General features: G+C 48.2%; 1 long non-coding RNA gene across 3 annotated transcripts in view; it reads right to left on the bottom strand.

The window, feature by feature from the left end:
• The window catches only part of LOC311514924, an 83,163-nt gene that overhangs the window by 21,883 nt on the left and 41,989 nt on the right, over window positions 1-19,291 (bottom strand). For all 3 annotated transcript variants that reach the window (XR_014709979.1, XR_014709980.1, XR_014709981.1), the window contains one exon: window positions 12,667-12,824. This is a non-coding gene — a long non-coding RNA (uncharacterized lncRNA). The remainder of the gene's footprint in view (window positions 1-12,666; window positions 12,825-19,291) is intronic.

Here is a 19,291-nt window from a genome sequence, read left to right on the forward strand (position 1 = left end):
GGACTATGATTGATTGATGCATAGCAATTCCCTTCACCTTACAGTTACCTATCTATAATAAGGGATGGCTATCAGAGGCACCTGAAGATAACCTATAACAGCAGCAGACATGTTGGCAATAGCAACACATCCAGGCTTCGGAGTGAATTAAACCTGAGAACTCAGAAGCTAAATCCTCTCCAGTTGGACAGGAGACAAGAGAATTCAGGCTGGATAATGTATTCACAGGCTGTCCTTCGCAATTTGGCTTCCAGCCTGGTGACCGATAATAGGTGCCATCTCAGAAGCAAATGCAACACATGCTTCCACCGGTAGCTCTCATTGATGGCATGGCTGGCTTCTTGGCCAGCTGGACAGGACTCTGGTTGCAATGTATCCCAAAGCAAGCTCAGCTGTTTACACTTTGATTCCAAGCCCAGTAAAATCCAGGCAAAAGATTTGGCCTAGGGATTACCGCTTGGTCATGGCTGCTCGAGGACAGGCAATCAATGCCAAATTCAGATTTGTTTAAAACAGAGTTCAAAGCCTCGTACTGGATAAGGCTAAATGACAGATGTGAATGAGCACAGAGAAGGGTGTCAAAAGTTTCTGCAAGAGTGATTAGGTAATATTTCTAGCCAAAGGATGGTCTGGTGGATAAAACACAGGTCCTGGTACTTGGGGATCTGGGCTTTGTGACCCTGCAGTGAGTCCTTCATCCTCTTTATCTGTATAATGGGGATAATATGTACCTACCTCACAGGGCAGTGAGAGGCTTAATTCATTAGCATTTTTACTATGCTTTGAAGTCCTCTAATGGAAGGAGCTATGCACTCTTGAGGTATAATACTTACAGCATAAGTAAGTCAACATATGGACCAATAGGCTGTTGTTATAGGTTATTGTCAGGTGCCTCTAATAGCCATAAGTCCAGGGCTGAAATTCTCACCTCCTTTCCAGCCAGGTTAAAGGGCCAAAGCAGAGTAAAGGGGGCCCCCAAAGGCCCCATTTCTGGCAGGAAGAGCATCCCACGGTGCAGGCACTGCAGAAAAAAGTCATGATATAGAGGCATGGCTGGGGGTGGTGCCAGTGGAAAGAAGGTGGAAGGCCACAGCATGCAGCAAAGGTCCTGGGCGGTGCTGCACCCGATCGGGCAAACTAGGGAAACTGGACTTCTACATAGAGTGCTTCCGCCGACGTGCACGGGCTGAAATTGTGGAAAAGCAGCATCACTTACCCCATAACCTCAGCCATGTGGAACGCAATGCCATCCACAGCCTCAGAAACAACTCTGACATCATAATCAAAAAGGCTGACAAAGGAGGTGCTGTTGTCATCATGAATAGGTTGGAATATGAACAAGAGGCTGCTCGGCAGCTCTCCAACACAAGTTTCTACAAGCCATTACCCTATGATCCCACTGAGAGTTACCAAAAGCAACTACAGCATTTGCTAAAGAAACTTCCTGAAAAAGCACAAGATCAAATCCGCACAGACACACCCCTGGAATCCCAACCTGGGATATTCTATCTACTACCCAAGATCCATAAACCTGGAAATCCTGGGCGCCCCATCATCTCAGGCATTGGCACCCTGACAGCAGGATTGTCTGGCTATGTAGACTCCCTCCTCAGGCCCTACGCTACCAGTACTCCCAGCTACCTTCAAGACATCACTAACTTCCTGAGGAAACTACAATCCATCGGTGATCTTCCTGATAACACCATCCTGGCCACTATGGATGTAGAAGCCCTCTACACCAACATTCCACACAAAGATGGACTACAAGCCGTCAAGAACACTATCCCCGATAATGTCACGGCTAACCTGGTGGCTGAACTTTGTGACTTTGTCCTTACCCATAACTATTTTACATTTGGGGACAATGTATACCTTCAGATCAGCGGCACTGCTATGGGTACCCGCATGGCCCCACAGTATGCCAACATTTTTATGGCTGATTTAGAACAACGCTTCCTCAGCTCTCGTCCCCTAAAGCCCCTACTCTACTTGCGCTATACTGATGACATCTTCATCATCTGGACCCATGGAAAAGAAGCCCTTGAGGAATTCCACCATGATTTCAACAACTTCCACCCCACCATCAACCACAGCCTGGTCCAGTCCACACAAGAGATCCACTTCCTGGACACTACAGTGCTAATAAACAATGGTCACATAAACACCACCCTATACCGGAAACCTACTGACCACTATTCCTACCTACATGCCTCCAGCTTTCACCCTGACCACACCACACGATCCATCATCTACAGCCAAGCTTTGCGATACAACCGCATTTGCTCCAACCCCTCAGACAGAGACAAACACCTACAAGATCTCTATCAAGCATTCTTACAACTACAGTACCCACCTGCAGAAGTGAAGAAACAGATTGACAGAGCCAGAAGAGTTCCCAGAAGTCACCTACTACAGGACAGGCCCAACAAAGAAAATAACAGAATGCCACTAGCCGTCACCTTCAGCCCCCAACTAAAACGCCTCCAACGCATTATTAAGGATCTACAACCTATCCTAAAGGATGCCTGAGTGAGTGTCTGATTGGCTGCTAGCCTGCAGGGGGCGGGCAGTAGGGTGTCTGTTTGTTTGTGTCAGGGAAGCCTGGCTGTTTAAAAATAGCCAGAGCTTCGCGAACCAGCTGAGCAGCGGGGGACAGCAGAGCAGCTCACAGCAGGAGTTTGCCTGGGAGTTCGCCTGGAGTGAGCCCAGTGAGGCTTACGTCTTGCAAACTGCTCTGAGGAAGCTCGTAGTAGGAAGGTGATATGGAAGCGGGGGGTTCAGCTGTTGTGACCTGCACTGGATGTGTCATGTTTGTCTTTCTTCCACAGGACAGAAGCGACTTTGTCTGTACAAAGTGCAAGCTGGTCTCCATATTGGAAGAGAAGATTGAAGGTCTGGAGCAACAGATAACAACCCTGCGTTGCGTACGGGAAACTGAGGATTTTCTGGACAAAACTCAGGATAGGCTTCTAGGGGCACAAAGCTCTACAGATATAGAGCAGGTTGCACAGAGAAGCCAAGAGGCCAGTGAAGAAGCTTGGCAACATGTGACCTCCAGAAGAAGAAGGGGGAATGTCCGGGTTCCAGTAACACAGACACAGGTAGCTAACCGCTTTCATGTTCTCTCCACAGGTATCGTTGCGGAGAGTGGACCAGATGATATGTCTGGGGCGAGAAAGCAGAAGGAGACTCCGCTGGTTGGAAGGCATGAGATGCTATGTCCTGAGGTTGGGGGTTCCACGACCACCACTCCCAAGAGGAGAAGGCGGGTGGTAGTGGTGGTCGGGGACTCTCTCCTCCGGGGGACTGAGTCATCTATCTGCCGCCCTGACCGGGAAAACCGAGAAGTCTGCTGCTTGCCAGGGGCTAAGATTCGCGATGTGACGGAGAGACTGCCGAGACTCATCATGCCCTCGGATCGCTACCCCTTCCTGCTTCTCCACATGGGCACCAATGATACTGCCAAGAATGACCTTGAGCGGATCACTGCGGACTATGTGGCTCTAGGAAGAAGGATAAAGGAGTTGGAGGCGCAAGTGGTGTTCTCGTCCATCCTCCCCATGGAAGGAAAAGGCCTAGGTAGGGACCGTCGAATCGTGGAAGTCAACAAACGGCTACGCAGGTGGTGTAGGAGAGAAGGCTTTGGATTCTTTGACCATGGGATGGTGTTCCATGAAGGAGGAGTGCTGGGCAGAGACGGGCTCCATCTTACGAAGAGAGGGAAGAGCATCTTTGCCAGCAGGCTGGCTAACCTAGTGAGGAGGGCTTTAAACTAGGTTCACCGGGGGAAGGAGACCAAAGCCCTGAGGTAAGTGGGAAAGCGGGATACCGGGAGGAAGCACAGGCAGGAATGTCTGTGAGGGGAGGGCTCCTGCCTCATACTGGGAATGAGGGGCGATCAACAGGTTATCTCAAGTGCTTATATACAAATGCACAAAGCCTTGGAAACAAGCAGGGAGAACTGGAGGTCCTGGTGATGTCAAGGAATTATGACGTGATCGGAATAACAGAGACTTGGTGGGATAACTCACATGACTGGAGTACTGTCATGGATGGATATAAACTGTTCAGGAAGGACAGGCAGGGCAGAAAAGGTGGGGGAGTAGCACTGTATGTAAGGGAGCAGTATGACTGCTCAGAGCTCCGGTACAAAACTGCAGAAAAACCTGAGTGTCTCTGGATTAAGTTTAGAAGTGTGTGCAACAAGAGTGATGTAGTGGCGGGAGTCTGCTATAGACCACCGGACCAGGGGGATGAGGTAGATGAGGCTTTCTTCCGGCAGCTCACGGAAGCTACTAGATCGCATGCCCTGATTCTCATGGGTGACTTTAATTTTCCTGATATCTGCTGGGAGAACAATACAGCGGTGCATAGACAATCCAGGAAGTTTTTGGAAAGCGTAGGGGACAATTTCCTGGCGCAAGTGCTAGAGGAGCCAACTAGGGGGGGCGCTTTTCTTGACCTGGTGCTCACAAACCGGGTAGAATTAGTGGGGGAAGCAAAAGTGGATGGGAATCTGGGAGGCAGTGACCATGAGTTGGTTGAGTTCAGGATCCTGACGCAGGGAAGAAAGATAAGCAGCAGGATACGGACCCTGGACTTCAGAAAAGCAGACTTCGACTCCCTCAGGGAACGGATGGCCAGGATCCCCTGGGGGACTAACTTGAAGGGGAAAGGAGTCCAAGAGAGCTGGCTGTATTTCAAGGAATCCCTGTTGAGGTTACAGGGACAAACCATCCCAATGAGTAGAAAGAATAGTAAATATGGCAGGCAACCAGCTTGGCTTAATGGTGAAATCCTAGCGGATCTTAAACATAAAAAAGAAGCTTACAAGAAGTGGAAGGTTGGACATATGACCAGGGAAGAGTATAAAAATATTGCTCAGGCATGTAGGAATGATATCAGGAGGGCCAAATCGCACCTGGAGCTGCAGCTAGCCAGAGATGTCAAGAGTAACAAGAAGGGTTTCTTCAGGTATGTTGGCAACAAGAAGAAAGCCAAGGAAAGTGTGGGCCCCTTACTGAATGAGGGAGGCAACCTAGTGACAGAGGATGTGGAAAAAGCTAATGTACTCAATGCTTTTTTTGCCTCTGTTTTCACTAACAAGGTCAGCTCCCAGACTGCTGCGCTGGGCATCACAAAATGGGGAAGAGATGGCCAGCCCTCTGTGGAGATAGAGGTGGTTAGGGACTATTTATAAAAGCTGGACGTGCACAAGTCCATGGGGCCGGACGAGTTGCATCCGAGAGTGCTGAAGGAATTGGCGGCTGTGATTGCAGAGCCATTGGCCATTATCTTTGAAAACTCGTGGCGAACCGGGGAAGTCCCGGATGACTGGAAAAAGGCTAATGTCGTGCCAATCTTTAAAAAAGGGAAGGAGGATGATCCTGGGAACTACAGGCCAGTCAGCCTCACCTCAGTCCCTGGAAAAATCATGGAGCAGGTCCTCAAAGAATCAATCCTGAAGCACTTGCATGAGAGGAAAGTGATCAGGAACAGCCAGCATGGATTCACCAAAGGAAAGTCATGCCTGACTAATCTAATCGCCTTCTTCGATGAGATTACTGGTTCTGTGGATGAAGGGAAAGCAGTGGATGTATTGTTTCTTGACTTTAGCAAAGCTTTTGACACGGTCTCCCACAGTATTCTTGTCAGCAAGTTAAGGAAGTATGGGCTGGATGAATGCACTATAAGGTGGGTAGAAAGCTGGCTAGATTGTCGGGCTCAATGGGTAGTGATCAATGGCTCCATGTCTAGTTGGCAGCCGGTATCAAGTGGAGTGCCCCAAGGGTCGGTCCTGGGGCCGGTTTTGTTCAATATCTTCATAAATGATCTGGAAGATGGTGTGGATTGCACTCTCAGCAAATTTGCGGATGATACTAAACTGGGAGGAGTGGTAGATACGCTGGAGGGGAGGGATAGGATACACAAGGACCTAGACAAATTGGAGGATTGGGCCAAAAGAAATCTGATGAGGTTCAATAAGGATAAGTGCAGGGTCCTGCACTTAGGACGGAAGAACCCAATGCACAGCTACAGACTAGGGACCGAATGGCTAGGCAGCAGTTCTGCGGAAAAGGACCTAGGGGTGACAGTGGACGAGAAGCTGGATATGAGTCAGCAGTGTGCCCTTGTTGCCACGAAGGCCAATGGCATTTTGGCATGTATAAGTAGGGGCATAGCGAGCAGATCGAGGGACGTGATCGTTCCCCTCTATTCGACATTGGTGAGGCCTCATCTGGAGTACTGTGTCCAGTTTTGGGCCCCACACTACAAGAAGGATGTGGATAAATTGGAGAGAGTCCAGCGAAGGGCAACAAAAATGATTAGGGGTCTGGAACACATGACTTATGAGGAGAGGCTGAGGGAGCTGGGATTGTTTAGCCTGAAAGGGGGTTCCAAAGAGGATGGCTCTAGACTGTTCTCAATGGTAGCAGATGACAGAACGAGGAGTAATGGTCTCAAGTTGCAGTGGGGGAGGTTTAGATTGGATATTAGGAAAAACTTTTTCACTAAGAGGGTGGTGAAACACTGGAATGCGTTACCTAGGGAGGTGGTAGAATCTCCTTCCTTAGAGGTTTTTAAGGTCAGGCTTGACAAAGCCCTGGCTGGGATGATTTAACTGGGAATTGGTCCTGCTTCGAGCAGGGGGTTGGACTAGATGACCTTCTGGGGTCCCTTCCAACCCTGATATTCTATGATTCTATGATTCTATGACCCAACACTCTCACAAATCTTGGGAGACAGGCCAGTCCTTGCCTACAGACAGCCCCGCAACCTGAAGCAAATACTCACCAACAACCACATACCACACAACAGAACCACTAACCCAGGAACTTATCCTTGCAACAAAGCCCGTTGCCAACTGTGCCCACATATCTATTCAGGGGACACCATCACAGGGCCTAATAACATCAGCCACACTATCAGAGGCTCGTTCACCTGCACATCCACCAATGTGATATATGCCATCATGTGCCAGCAATGCCCCTCTGCCATTTTCATTGGTCAAACTGGACAGTTTCTACGTAAAAGAATAAATGGACACAAATCAGATGTCAAGAATTATAACATTCATAAACCAGTCGGAGAACACTTCAATCTCTCTGGTCACGCAATCACAGACATGAAGGTCGCTATCTTAAAACAAAAAAACTTCAAATCCAGACTCCAGCGAGAAACTGCTGAATTGGAATTCATTTGCAAATTGGATACTATTAATGTAGGCTTAAATAGAGACTGGGAGTGGCTAAGTCATTATGCAAGGTAGCCTATTTCCCCTTGTTTCCCCCCCCCCGCCCACCCCCAGACGTTCTGGTTAAACTTGGATTTAAACTTGGAGAGTGGTCAGTTTGGATGAGCTGTTGCCAGCAGGAGAGTGAGTTTGTGTGTGTGTGTGTGTGAACCCGGGAAAAAAAAGGGGGGGGGCAGAGGGCGGGTGAGAAAGCCTGGATTTGTGCTGGACATGGCCCACCTCGATTACCATGCACATTGTAGGGAGAGTGGTCACTTTGGATGAGCTATTACCAGCAGGATAGTGAGTTTGTGTGTGTGTTTTTTGGAGGGGGGTGAGGGAACCTGGATTTGTGCAGGAAATGGCCCACCTTGATTATCACATTGTGTAGAGAGTTGTCACTTTGGATGGGCTATTACCAGCAGAAGAGTGAGTTTGTGTGTGTGGGGGGGGGAGGGTAGAGGGTGAGAAAACCTGGATTTGTGCTGGAAATGGCCCAACTTGATGATCACTTTAGATAAGCTATTACCAGCAGGACAGTGGGGTGGGAGGAGGTATTGTTTCATATTCTCTGTGTATATATATAAAGTCTGCTGCAGTTTCCACGGTATGCATCCGATGAAGCGAGCTGTAGCTCACGAAAGCTCATGCTCAAATAAATTGGTTAATCTCTAAGGTGCCACAAGTCCTCCTTTTCTTTTTGCTATCACTTCAGCTTCACAATGTTATTGTAGCTACGTGGATCCCAGTATATTAGAGAGGCAGGGGGGGTAAGGGCACGTCTTTTATTGGACCCACTTCTGTTGGTGAGAGATCAGTTACAACATGGGCACTTGGACACTTTTATCATTATTACTATTTGTATTCCCTAGAGGCGCGAGCTAAGGTCATGGTTCCATTGTGCTAGGCACTGCACAAACTAATAAGAGACCGTCCCGTGCCTCAAGGAACTCACAGTCTACATGTGAAAGACAGCCAGAGGGTGGGAGAGACAGAGTATTCATTATCCCTGTTTTACAGATGGGGAACTGAGACTAACAGGGCACAGACTCACAACAGCAGCACCTCCTGCTGTTTGGTTTGGGAATTAGCTCTTTCAGCAGTGCGCCTTCGCTACTGGTGTTTCACCCACCGTTATTCTCTCGGTCTCCACTGTCCTCACAGTTGGACCCATGTCACTTCCAGACCTTGGCATCTGCTTCTGGACACTGCCCTCCGGCTGTGCCCGCTCTGCTGGCTCTCCCCTGCTTCTGGGGGACCGGCAGCTTCTGGTTCTACCACTTGCCTCAGTGGCTCATTGCAGTCCTCAGTCTTGCCCCTTCCTCCCAGGGCAAACTGCAGTCTGCCTTAGCCACTCTCATCACTGGCAAGTGAGGGGGGAAAAGGGGGAAGTCAGGCCCACGCACTACTCTAGGCCCTGACCCAGGGACCCTCTAGCGGCAGCCACTTAGTGCCCTCCTCCAACTCTCCTTTACTGCCTACTTCTCTGGGCCACTTCCCCATAGCCCCAGCACCTTCTCTGCCCCTTTGTGTCAGGGCCCTAGTCTGGCAGTCATCAGCTCAGAGCCCTCCCAGCCTGCGCCGCCTTCTAAGAGCCCGTTCTTCTCCCTTTGCCCTCCAGGGAGAGACTCTGCTCCTTGCTACCCTGCAGCCTTCTTATAGGGCCCAGCATGGCCCTGATTGGCTGCTTTCAAGCTTCCATTTGATTGGCTTCCAATAAGCCCTTCCAGGATTGGCTGGGGCTCTTTGTAGCCTCTCTGGCTTGCTCTAACCCCTTCCATGTTAGAGCGGGGCAGCTGCCCCGCTACAGAGACAGAGAGACTAATCAGCTTGCCCAAGGTCACACACAGAGTCTGTGGCAGAGCTGAGAGTAGAATCCATAATTCCCAGTCTAACAAGAGCTATCTTTCTCTCATCTGCCCTGATTTCCTTGTCTTCTGAGCAAATGAAGCAGCATAAACACTGTACATGCAAACAACAACAAAAATAACCTAGGTCCACTAGCCTTGTATTAATAGCTGCGTTCATCTTCGCTTATGAACTCTGATGCATTAGAACTCTCCAGCCAAAGGGCATCAGCCCTAGCAGTGAGGCACTTCACTGGCACTTTTTTGCCCAGGCTTGTGTTTCATTACAGTTGGCAGGAAAGCCCCTGCTGGTTTTATTCAGCCGATCCTGTTGCACTTTACTTAGCCGCAAACATTGCTGGGGTTTTTTTTTGGTAACCTAGTTTCCACTCTAAAATTACAGAGCTTGTTCCTCCAGGGACGAGGAGAGCGATGCCCTGGTGAGCTGGCTCATTCCACTCAGCACACTCGCCTCCCCACGCCGTTACCATTTGCCCAGGGGACGGGTGCAGGTGGAAGGGATGCGAAGAAGAATGCATTAGTTATTTGCTGCACCTCCCTGCTCTCTTGCTGCTCCTGATTTTTTCTCTTGAGGGCATGATTAACAGCAGGGCCTGGTGATTCCACTGGAGTGAAAAACAGTGGCATACTCTGCTCTGTTAAGGCAGCTGTAACTCAGCAAATCTCTACCAGTTCTACCCTCCTGGCTCCATGTGTTTCTTTTTCCCTCAAGCAACTCATCATTGCCCTGCTGTGACCTGCCTGACCCCATCTGTACTCTGAAACTGACTTTGATGCTCAGCAGCCGCCCAGATTCCTGGTCTGTAAATACAAGCATCTTGGTGCCCATGTGTTGACATCTGACTCGGCACCTGTTCCCAGCAGACTTGATGGGTTTGTCTATTTGCCTTGCTGCCTGGAGTGACGGGATCCAACACTGAGGAAAGGTATGTGGTACTGTTGCACTCTGTGCTGCTTAGTTCAGAGAGGATCTTTCCTGGAGTTCAGAGCCAGGAGTTTGGTCCGGCTTATTACAGGAATAAAAGACCTGCTATGAAGTTTGGACCAGGATACAGAACCGCAGCTCATGGATCTTTCAGTCCAGGTTCAGTCACCAGGGAGATGGTCCTGTCCTGCTGTCTCCCTGGGCCAGAGACTCCCAGAGGTGCAGCATCCTTCCCCCTCCATGGGGCATTTTATCTGCCTGGCAGGGGGCCTGCTGCAAGCACCAGGGAGCTGCTCCTGTGCCAGTCCCCCCCCAGCATTTTCCACACTCTGTCTGCTTTGTGTACCAGCCACTCCCCCATGGCTCTCACTGTACCCCCTTGTGCATCAGGGCATCCACTCGCCTCCTCCCTCCCTTTCCCCCACGGGCAGCCTTTCCCTGTCCTTGTTCCCACCACCTCTCTTCAGTTCCCACCAGCACTGCCTGCTCCTCTTCCCCCTCCACCCCAATCTCTTCCCTCCTCCCACCAGCACAGATCCTGATGCCACATCCACACTTGACTCTGCCTCACCTCTGGCAATGTTTGTTAGGATAGAGATATTCAGGCCTGTCTGTAAAGGCCTAGACTCGAAGAATTTAGGTGTATTCTTATCACTTAGCTAGTTATAGAGGTATAAAAGAAATAATCAAAATCACTGTCTGCCGGTGTAAGGTCCTTCCCTTACTGTGACAGTCTGAGGCCCTGTTCTTAGGTAAGGCCTTTGGCTAAGCAGCAGAGGAAGCCGTAAGCCGCGAAGCAAACGGTCAAATCCTCACATTCCAAACTAGTCACATTGAAATAAGGTGCTGTAGGGCTGTTAGGAATACAATCCTGTCCTGATAATGCCTATTGCCTCCAGAGAAAGGGAAGTGCCTAGAAAATGTAAAAGGAAACTTAGTTTGATAGCATCCTGTCTGGCAAGAACTCACTTATCAATAGCTGAGATGTGAAATCCTCATTTCTGTGTTTGTTCTATCATTGTAGTCCCCATTTCCCCATTGTTTGTCTGTATAATCTCTGTCTGGTTCTGTGATTGTTTCTGTCAGCTGTATAATTAATTTTGCTGGATGTAAACTAATTAAGGTGGTGGGATATAATTGGTTAAATAATTATGTTACAATATGTTAGGATTGGTTAGTTAAATTTCAGTAAAATGATTGGTTAAGGTATAGCTAAGCGGAACTCAAATTTTACTATATAATCTGCAGTCAATCAGGAAGTGAGGGGGGGAATGGGAACGGGGAATGGGGGTGGGGGAATTGGAATCATGTTTTGATAAGGGGGGGAAATGGTAACAGGGACACAGGTATGGCTCTGTGGTGTCAGAGCTGGGAAAGGGGACATTAAGGAAGGAAACTGGAATCATGCTTGCTGGAAGTTCACCCCAATAAACATCAAATTGTTTGCACCTTTGGATTTCGGGTATTGTTGTTCTCTGTTCATGCGAGAAGGACCAGGGAAGTAAGTGGGTGAAGGAATAAGCCCCCTAACAATGTTTACCCCAGTCCTGGCCCTCCCTCCATCCTTCTCTCTGGCTGTGGTAAATGCAATCTTGCCCCACTCATATCTATTCACAATGCTGCTGTAAACTTCATTATCTTAGCCCAGTGGTCCCCAAAACTTTTATATCGTGCCCCCTCTTACCTGTAATATAATCTGTTTGTGCTAGCCGGGGCCGGGAGCCGAGGCTGGGGCTGGGAGCAGGGCCAGGGCTGAAAGCCAGGAGTGGGAACTGCAGTTGGGAGCAGAGCCAGAGCCTGGAGCTGGGCCACAGTCGGAGGCAGAGGCCGAGCTAGGCCATGGTCAGGGGCTAAAGCTGGGACCTCGGCTGGGGGTGGGGCTGGGGTCAGAGTTGGAATGGAGCTGGAGGCAGAGAGGGGTTGCTTGGCTCTCCCTCCCTGCCCCCCATGGGAGCTGGCCCAGGCCCCACTGCACCCTCCTGAATGTCCCTCTGTGCCCTATAAGGGGGCACGCCCCACAGTTTGGAGACCACTGTCCTAGCCTGTCACTTTGACCATGTCACATCCTCCCTTTGCATCCCTCCACTGCTTCCCTCCTTCTCTGTTGCATCAAACATAAGTTGCTTGTTTTCACTTTCCAGGCATTTCTTGGCCTATCCCCCATCCCCGACCTATCACCTCTCGTTCCCTGTCAAGACACCGACTCTCTCCTCCAGTCAGCCCATGATGCCAGCCTCCATCACCCATTTTCAAACAAGCCCCTTGGTGGTTTCTCCCATGTTGTCCCTCCCAATAAACAACCACAAAGCTACCTCATTGTCCTTCAAAACCCTCCTCAAAGCCTTCTGTAGGATGGTTAGACTGCTGGGGAGCCGAGACCACCGCCGGTCATGCCGACCAATATTGTCTCGGTGTTTCCCTCTGCTTCCCCTTTGGTCTGTTTGTTTTCCTTCTGTTGTCTCATGTTTTATACTTAGGGGAAGGGACTCTCTGATCTGTGTCTGTACAGCACCTAACATAATGGGGTCCTGGTCCAGGCCTAGGGCTGCTAGGTACCACAGTAATAGAAAAAGTAAATAATAATAATAATAACAATGTACTGTCCAGTATAATACTGAAAAGTCCAGCTGGGATGTTACCGTTTAATCTGATCATGGCAGAGCAGCAATAGTGGGGTCAGGGGTCCTCAAACTAAGTCAAGAACCCCAGGGATCTTCCTGGGGAGTCAGGCATTTCCAGCCAAACCTTTGCAGGTTCTCCTTGAGGCAGACCTGGTTTGGGTGCCAATATTCTCCACCTGGAAGTGAAAAAGAGAGACAGCCACTATTTAAAAATCAAACAAATAAACGATATTTCACAGCTGTGGAGCTCTCCGTGACCCTCACAACAGCCACCTGAACAGGGCTGGAAATGGGTCTGAACTAAAACCCTGGCTGTAAACAACCTCCGAGCTAGGGTCCTGAATTCAGGGCTGAGCTCTCCAGCCAGCTGCTGTCTCCACCACAGGCCAAACCAAACCTTACCCCTAAATGCTAATCTGCCCTCCCCACTGGGTTCTACTTTCTGAGCAGAGGGAAAGCTTGATGCTCTGCTCCGGGTTTAATCTTCTCTGAGGGCAGCTGCTCCAAGGGAAGCATTGTCTATTTCACTGCAGCAGTCAGAGCTGAAGAACGACTCCACTGAATGACACAGAACCAGAGCATCTGGGTTACAGCCCTTGTTAAGCCTGGAAACTAGCCTTCAAAGCTTTAGTAAAAGAGCATTTCCAATAAAAAAACAAGAACAACGAACCACTGCCCCCAACGGGTATTGTTGTTCTATTGCAGTCAGCATGCCCAGGACAGTAATATTAACATAAGAACGTCCATACTGGGTCAGACCAAAGGTCCATCTAACCCAATATCCTGTCTTCTGACAGTGGCCAATGCCAGGTGCCCCAGAGGGAATGGACAGAACAGGTAATCATCAAGTGATCCATCCCTTGTCACCCATTCCCAGCTTCTGGCAATCAGAGGCTAGGGACAACATCCCTGACCATTCTGGCGAATAGTCATTGATGGACCGATCCTCCATGAACTTATCTAGTTCTTTTTAGTCTTGGTCTCCACAACATCCTGTGGCAAAGAGTTCCAGAGGTTGCCTGTGTGAAGAAATACTTCCTTTTGTTTGTTTTTGTCAAGGTTCCTCCCCCACTCTGAACTCTAGGGTACAGATGTGGGGACCTGCATGAAAAACCTCCTAAGCTTATCTTTACCAGCTTAGGTCAAAACTTCCCCAAGGTACAAAATATTCCACCCGTTGTCCTTGGACTGGCCGCTACCACCACCAAACTAATACTGGTTACTGGGGAAGAGCTGTTTGGACGCGTCCTTCCCCCCAAAATACTTCCCAAAACCTTGCACCCCACTTCCTGGACAAGGTTTGGTAAAAAGCCTTACCAATTTGCCTAGGTGACTACAGACCCAGACCCTTGGATCTTAAGAACAATGAACAATCCTCCCAACACTTGCACCCCCCCTTTCCTGGGAAATGTTGGATAAAAAGCCTCACCAATTTGCATAGGTGACCACAGACCCAAACCCTTGGATCTGAGAACAATGAAAAAGCATTCAGTTTTTTACAAGAAGACTTTTAATAAAAAATAGAAGTAAATAGAAATAAAGAAATCCCCCCTGTAAAATCAGGATGGTAGATATCTTACAGGGTAATTAGATTCAAAAACATAAAGAACCCCTCTAGGCAAAACCTTAAGTTACAAAAAAGATACACAGACAGAAATAGTTATTCTATTCAGCACAATTCTTTTCTCAGCCATTTAAAGAAATCATAATCTAACACATACCTAGCTAGATTACTTACTAAAAGTTCTAAGACTCCATTCCTGGTCTATCCCCGGTAAAGACCAGCATATAGACAGACACAGACCCTTTGTTTCTCTCCCTCCTCCCAGCTTTTGAAAGTATCTTGTCTCCTCATTGGTCATTTTGGTCAGGTGCCAGCAAGGTTACCTTTAGCTTCTTAACCCTTTACAGGTGAGAGGAGCTTTCCCCTGGCCAGGAGGGATTTCAAAGGGGTTTACCCTTCCCTTTATATTTATGACAGTTTTAATTGTGTCTCCTGGAAAATTACAAAGCTAAATCTCCCTCTGAAAAGAAAATATATGTATAGATTCACGACTTACAAGTGAAGACCCTTCTAACTGAACCAGAGGCCCAAAAACTGGAGCAGGACTGGGAGGGAGCAGCTAATTCTAGTTAGAGCTGGGCAGGAGACGGTTTTCCCATCCCATGAAACTTTGTGAGATTTCAGAAATGTTCCCATTCTGCATCAGGATGGGACTGAAATGCTTTGATGGTTTTTGTGAAAAAGCAGAGCTCCACCACCGCAAACTAGCCAAGAGCCTGCTGCGTAGGGCCTTCACCCGGCACTTTCTGCTCTGCCTGATTGAGACCACAGCCCTGAATCTGAGGCTATGTTTGCACTTAAACTGCCACAGCGGCAGAGCTGCAGCTGTGCCGCTGTAGTGGTTCAGTGTAGACACTCACTGCAGTGATGGGAGAGGTTTTCCCCTGGCTGTCATTAATCCCCCTCCCTCAGAGGCAGTAGCTAGGTCAACAGAAGAATCCTTCCATTGACCTATCTGTGTCTACACCAGGCATTAACTCTGTTGCTCAGAGTTGTGGATTTTTCACACACCTGTGCGCCGGAGCTGGGCCAGCCTAACTCTTAGCATAGACCTGGCCTGAGTCTCCCAAGTGTGAAGTGTCCTGACCACTGGACTATAGCCAGTTTCCCTGTGGCCCAATGAATATTTAATGATTTATACAACATAAAACCACTCCAACAGAAGAGACTGAGAGAGATGTACTCCAGCGTAGCCTGGTGGTTAAGGCACTCACCTCGCATCTGGGAAACCCAGTCCAAGTCCCTGCTCTGAATTTGGCAGTGCAGACACTTGAATCGGAGTCTTCACCATCAGAGGGGAGTGCCCAGAGGTGGTGGTGGTGTTTGTTTGTTCATTCGTTCTCTCTCCCTCTCTCCATCTCCCTCTCCCACCTGAGGAACCTTTCTCAACAAAGCTTTCATCAAACCTGGTATGGGCCCGGGAAAAGTTTCAGTTTTGACCAACTGGCATTTTCCAGTGAAAAATCATTTAATTGAAAAATTCCCGACCATCTCTATTTCTAGTCCTTACAACTCTGGCATTAAAGGAGTTATGTGATGGACACACAAAAGATTGATTCCCCAGGTCATTGAGCAAAAACCAGCCCCCGCCCGCCTCCCAGAAGCTTTGTGATGGCAAATGTCACACTAAATGATTGTAACCTTTGCTGGTCTGTATTGGCCAAACAAAGAGGAACCTGGGTACTTCCATAACTTTTTGGCAGGACTAATGGAAATCAGCAGACCCTTGCTGGGTTCTTCAATAAAAGTCTTGACCCCATATCAGTCAAATCTTCTCCATACTGCACAGACCTTCAAGCAACAGGCTAGCGGTATTATCATAGCTATTAGATCTGTGTCTGATAGATATATGGATACTTAAACGTCCTATTGCCCATGACAACAGCTTTTTTTTTAACCTCTCACTCTACCTATTGGAGGATAAATTACTTTATAATAGCCCATCCTAGCTCAATTTGTCCATGAGGCCACAGCGGGGATGATCTCGGTATCAGACCATGCGAATGTCAATCTAAAGCTCTCCCTGCTGGAGGCTGAGACATCTAGACAGGCATGGAGACTTTGCACCTCACAGACGTCACCTCTGTGGCATTCATCAATGATGAGCCGGAGACCTTTCACAGCCCCATCAACTGCAATATTATTGGAAGCAGCAAAAGTTTCCATCAGGGCAGGATTAGAGTGCCTTCGTCAGCAAAAAAAAAAAAAAAAAAAAGACCTTGTAACAAAAAAACAGAAACCTTCACTGAAAAACTTAAAAATGTAGATCAAGACTATGCCAAAGAAACCACCCCTGACAAACAAAAATGTCCTGGTACAAATGAGATACGAATTAAACAGACTCAGACACAAAAGGCAGAATTTACTATGTTTCACCTTAAACATGATTACCAGGAGCCAGGGGAGAGAGAGGGCAGGCAAATTCCTTGCTTATAAACTGAAATCAAAATCTAGTAGAGGCAAAATACCCTTAGTATGCAATGCCCAAAGGAAGGCGTACATGACACAGAAAGACATTAATACCCATTTCCAGTTCTTTTATTTGGAATTATCCAAAGCAGATCCCCCAGCCACTACGGCAGCCTTGAACCAATTCCCGGATGGAGCTTTGTTGCCATGCATCGCAAAAGCCTGGGAGGAGCTCTACAAGACACTCTGCTCAGCCTCCAGGAAACAGACCTAATTGTGAAAGAAGTGGAAGATGGTAAATCCCTGGGCAGCAATGGATTTCCTATGGAGTGTTATAAAAAAGGAAAAACCGGATCAAATATTCCACTGATCTGTTTAAAAGAGTGGTTCCCTACTTTCACAGTGCAAAAGGCAATTCAACCCATTATACCCAACCCAGGGAAAGATCCTGCTAACTGCACAGGGTACAGACCCATGTCACTGGTACATTGTGAGGTGAAGATTCTTGCCAAAGCCCTTGCTTGTACACTGGCACACGATATTATTCTAATCCTATATGTAGCTCAGGTCCGGTGTATCAAATCCAGGTATGGGTCCGCATGGCCGCTCCTCCTCCAGCTCCAGACCCCCTAGCATTTGGGGGGTGCCACAGGTGATGCCTTAGTTTCCCCTCACCTGTGGCACCCCCCCCCCCAAATGCTAGGGGGGCACAAGTCTGAAGACGCCCTTCTGTGAGCTAAAGAGCAGCCCTTTCAGAGGGTCCCATTTATTAACAACAAAGATTAACAGGATCATAAGCAAGACCCTTGTTCAGGCGCTTCCTTGGAAATCCACTGGCAGGGTCAGTCCAACTAACCTCTTAGTCCTTTAACCATTGGCACTCCAGACCAAGCCCTTCATCTGGAGCCAGGGCTTTCAGGCTGCTCCTGCTCCCTTCCCTTGGAGAGCGACCTCCAGTTGTCTCTTTAGGATACTCCTATTCCTTTCACCTGGGGGACAGTCTCTCTCTCTCTCTCTCTGGAGCCCTTCCAGTTCCTACCCCTGGTCTACTCCTGTTGCCTCCCTGGGAACACTCTCCCCCCAGGGTTATCGTCTCCCCTGCAAGCCCCTTCTCATCAGAGGCACATATTTCCTGCGAATACTTCCCCCAGCTGAGCTCAGGCAGCTTTGTTACAGGGCACGGTGTTCTTCTACTTGTTGGCCATTGAACACCTGTCTCAGGCAACCAATTACTCGCATGTGGGTCTTCAGAGGACTGTCATGGACAGGCGAGGCCCTGACTCCCCTTAGAGGGCCAGTTGCCCCATGACAACCTCCGGTAACTCACTGATAAAACCACAATACTACAGCACTCAGAGGAACCTTTGGTAGCATTATAGCTTAATGCTGAAAAAGCCTTTGACAGGGTTGCTTGGGATGATCTCTTTGGGGTCCTTGAGAGAATGAGATTTGGTGATCACTTTATCAACTGGATTAAATTGCTCTATAGAATCCTAGAATCATAGGACTGGAAGGGACCTCGAGAGATCATCTAGTCCAGTCCCCTGCACTCATGGCAGCACTAAGTATTATCTAGATCATTCCTGAACAGGTGTTTGTCAAACCTGCTCTTTAAAATCTCCAGTGACGGAGATTCCACAACCTCCCTAGGCAATTTATTCCAGTGCTTAACCACTCTGACAGTTAGGAAGCTTTTCCTAGTGTCCAACCTTAACCTCCCTTGCTGCAATTTAAGCCCATTGCTTCTTGTCTTATCCTCAGAGATTAAGAAGAACAATTCTTCTCCCTCCTCCTTGTAACAACCTCTTATGTGCTTCAAAACTATTATCATGTCACCTCTCAGTCTTCTCTTTTCCGACTAAAACGCAATTTTTTCAATCTTCCCTCATAGGTCATGTTTTCTAGACCTTTAATCATTTTTGTTGCTCTTCTCCAGACTTTCTCCAATTTGTCCACATCTTTCCTGAAATGTGGCACCCAGAATTGGACACAATACTGCAGTTGAGGTCTAATCAATGCGGAGTAGAGCGGAAAAATTACTTCTCATGTCTTGCTTACAATACTCCTGCGAATACATCCCAGAATGATGTCCAGAATGATATGCTAACTCCTCCTTTCATCTTATCGCATGTAATTATATTTCAGATCTTTTCTCATTACAGAGAGGCCTGTGTGCATTACAGAGCCAAGGTTGGCCAATCTCTCCACTGCTCTTTAGCATATTGCAAGAACTGTCGTATGTACAATCTGGGGCTGTGTAGATAGAATAGCTACTCAAAATGATCCTATGGAGCAAAAAATGATATTGTGTGCAGATGGTGTGCTGGTCCTACTCTCTAACCCACAAAGGTAGGTGCCCAAATTATTAGAACTCACCAGCAGTTTCAGGCACTTGGCCAGCTATAAGATTAAACACAAATCAGAGGCATTAGGACTAACGAAATACGCACACCAGGCCTTGCTTAGTCAGTGGGATTTCCAATGGCATTAACATATCTCGAAATTCTAGTCCCCAGCAATTTATAACAAATGACTAAAATCAACTTTGCCCTGATTATCACTCAAATCACTAATCACCTAGATAATTGGGATCCATCTCTTTAGCTGTATGGTGATTATTAGTCACAGACAGGAGTACTGGACCACAGAGTGGTGATGTGATTTGCCCAA

This window comes from Lepidochelys olivacea (genome assembly GCF_965140295.1).
Source record: "Lepidochelys olivacea isolate rLepOli2 genome assembly, chromosome: 1".
Taxonomy (NCBI): domain Eukaryota; kingdom Metazoa; phylum Chordata; order Testudines; family Cheloniidae; genus Lepidochelys; species Lepidochelys olivacea.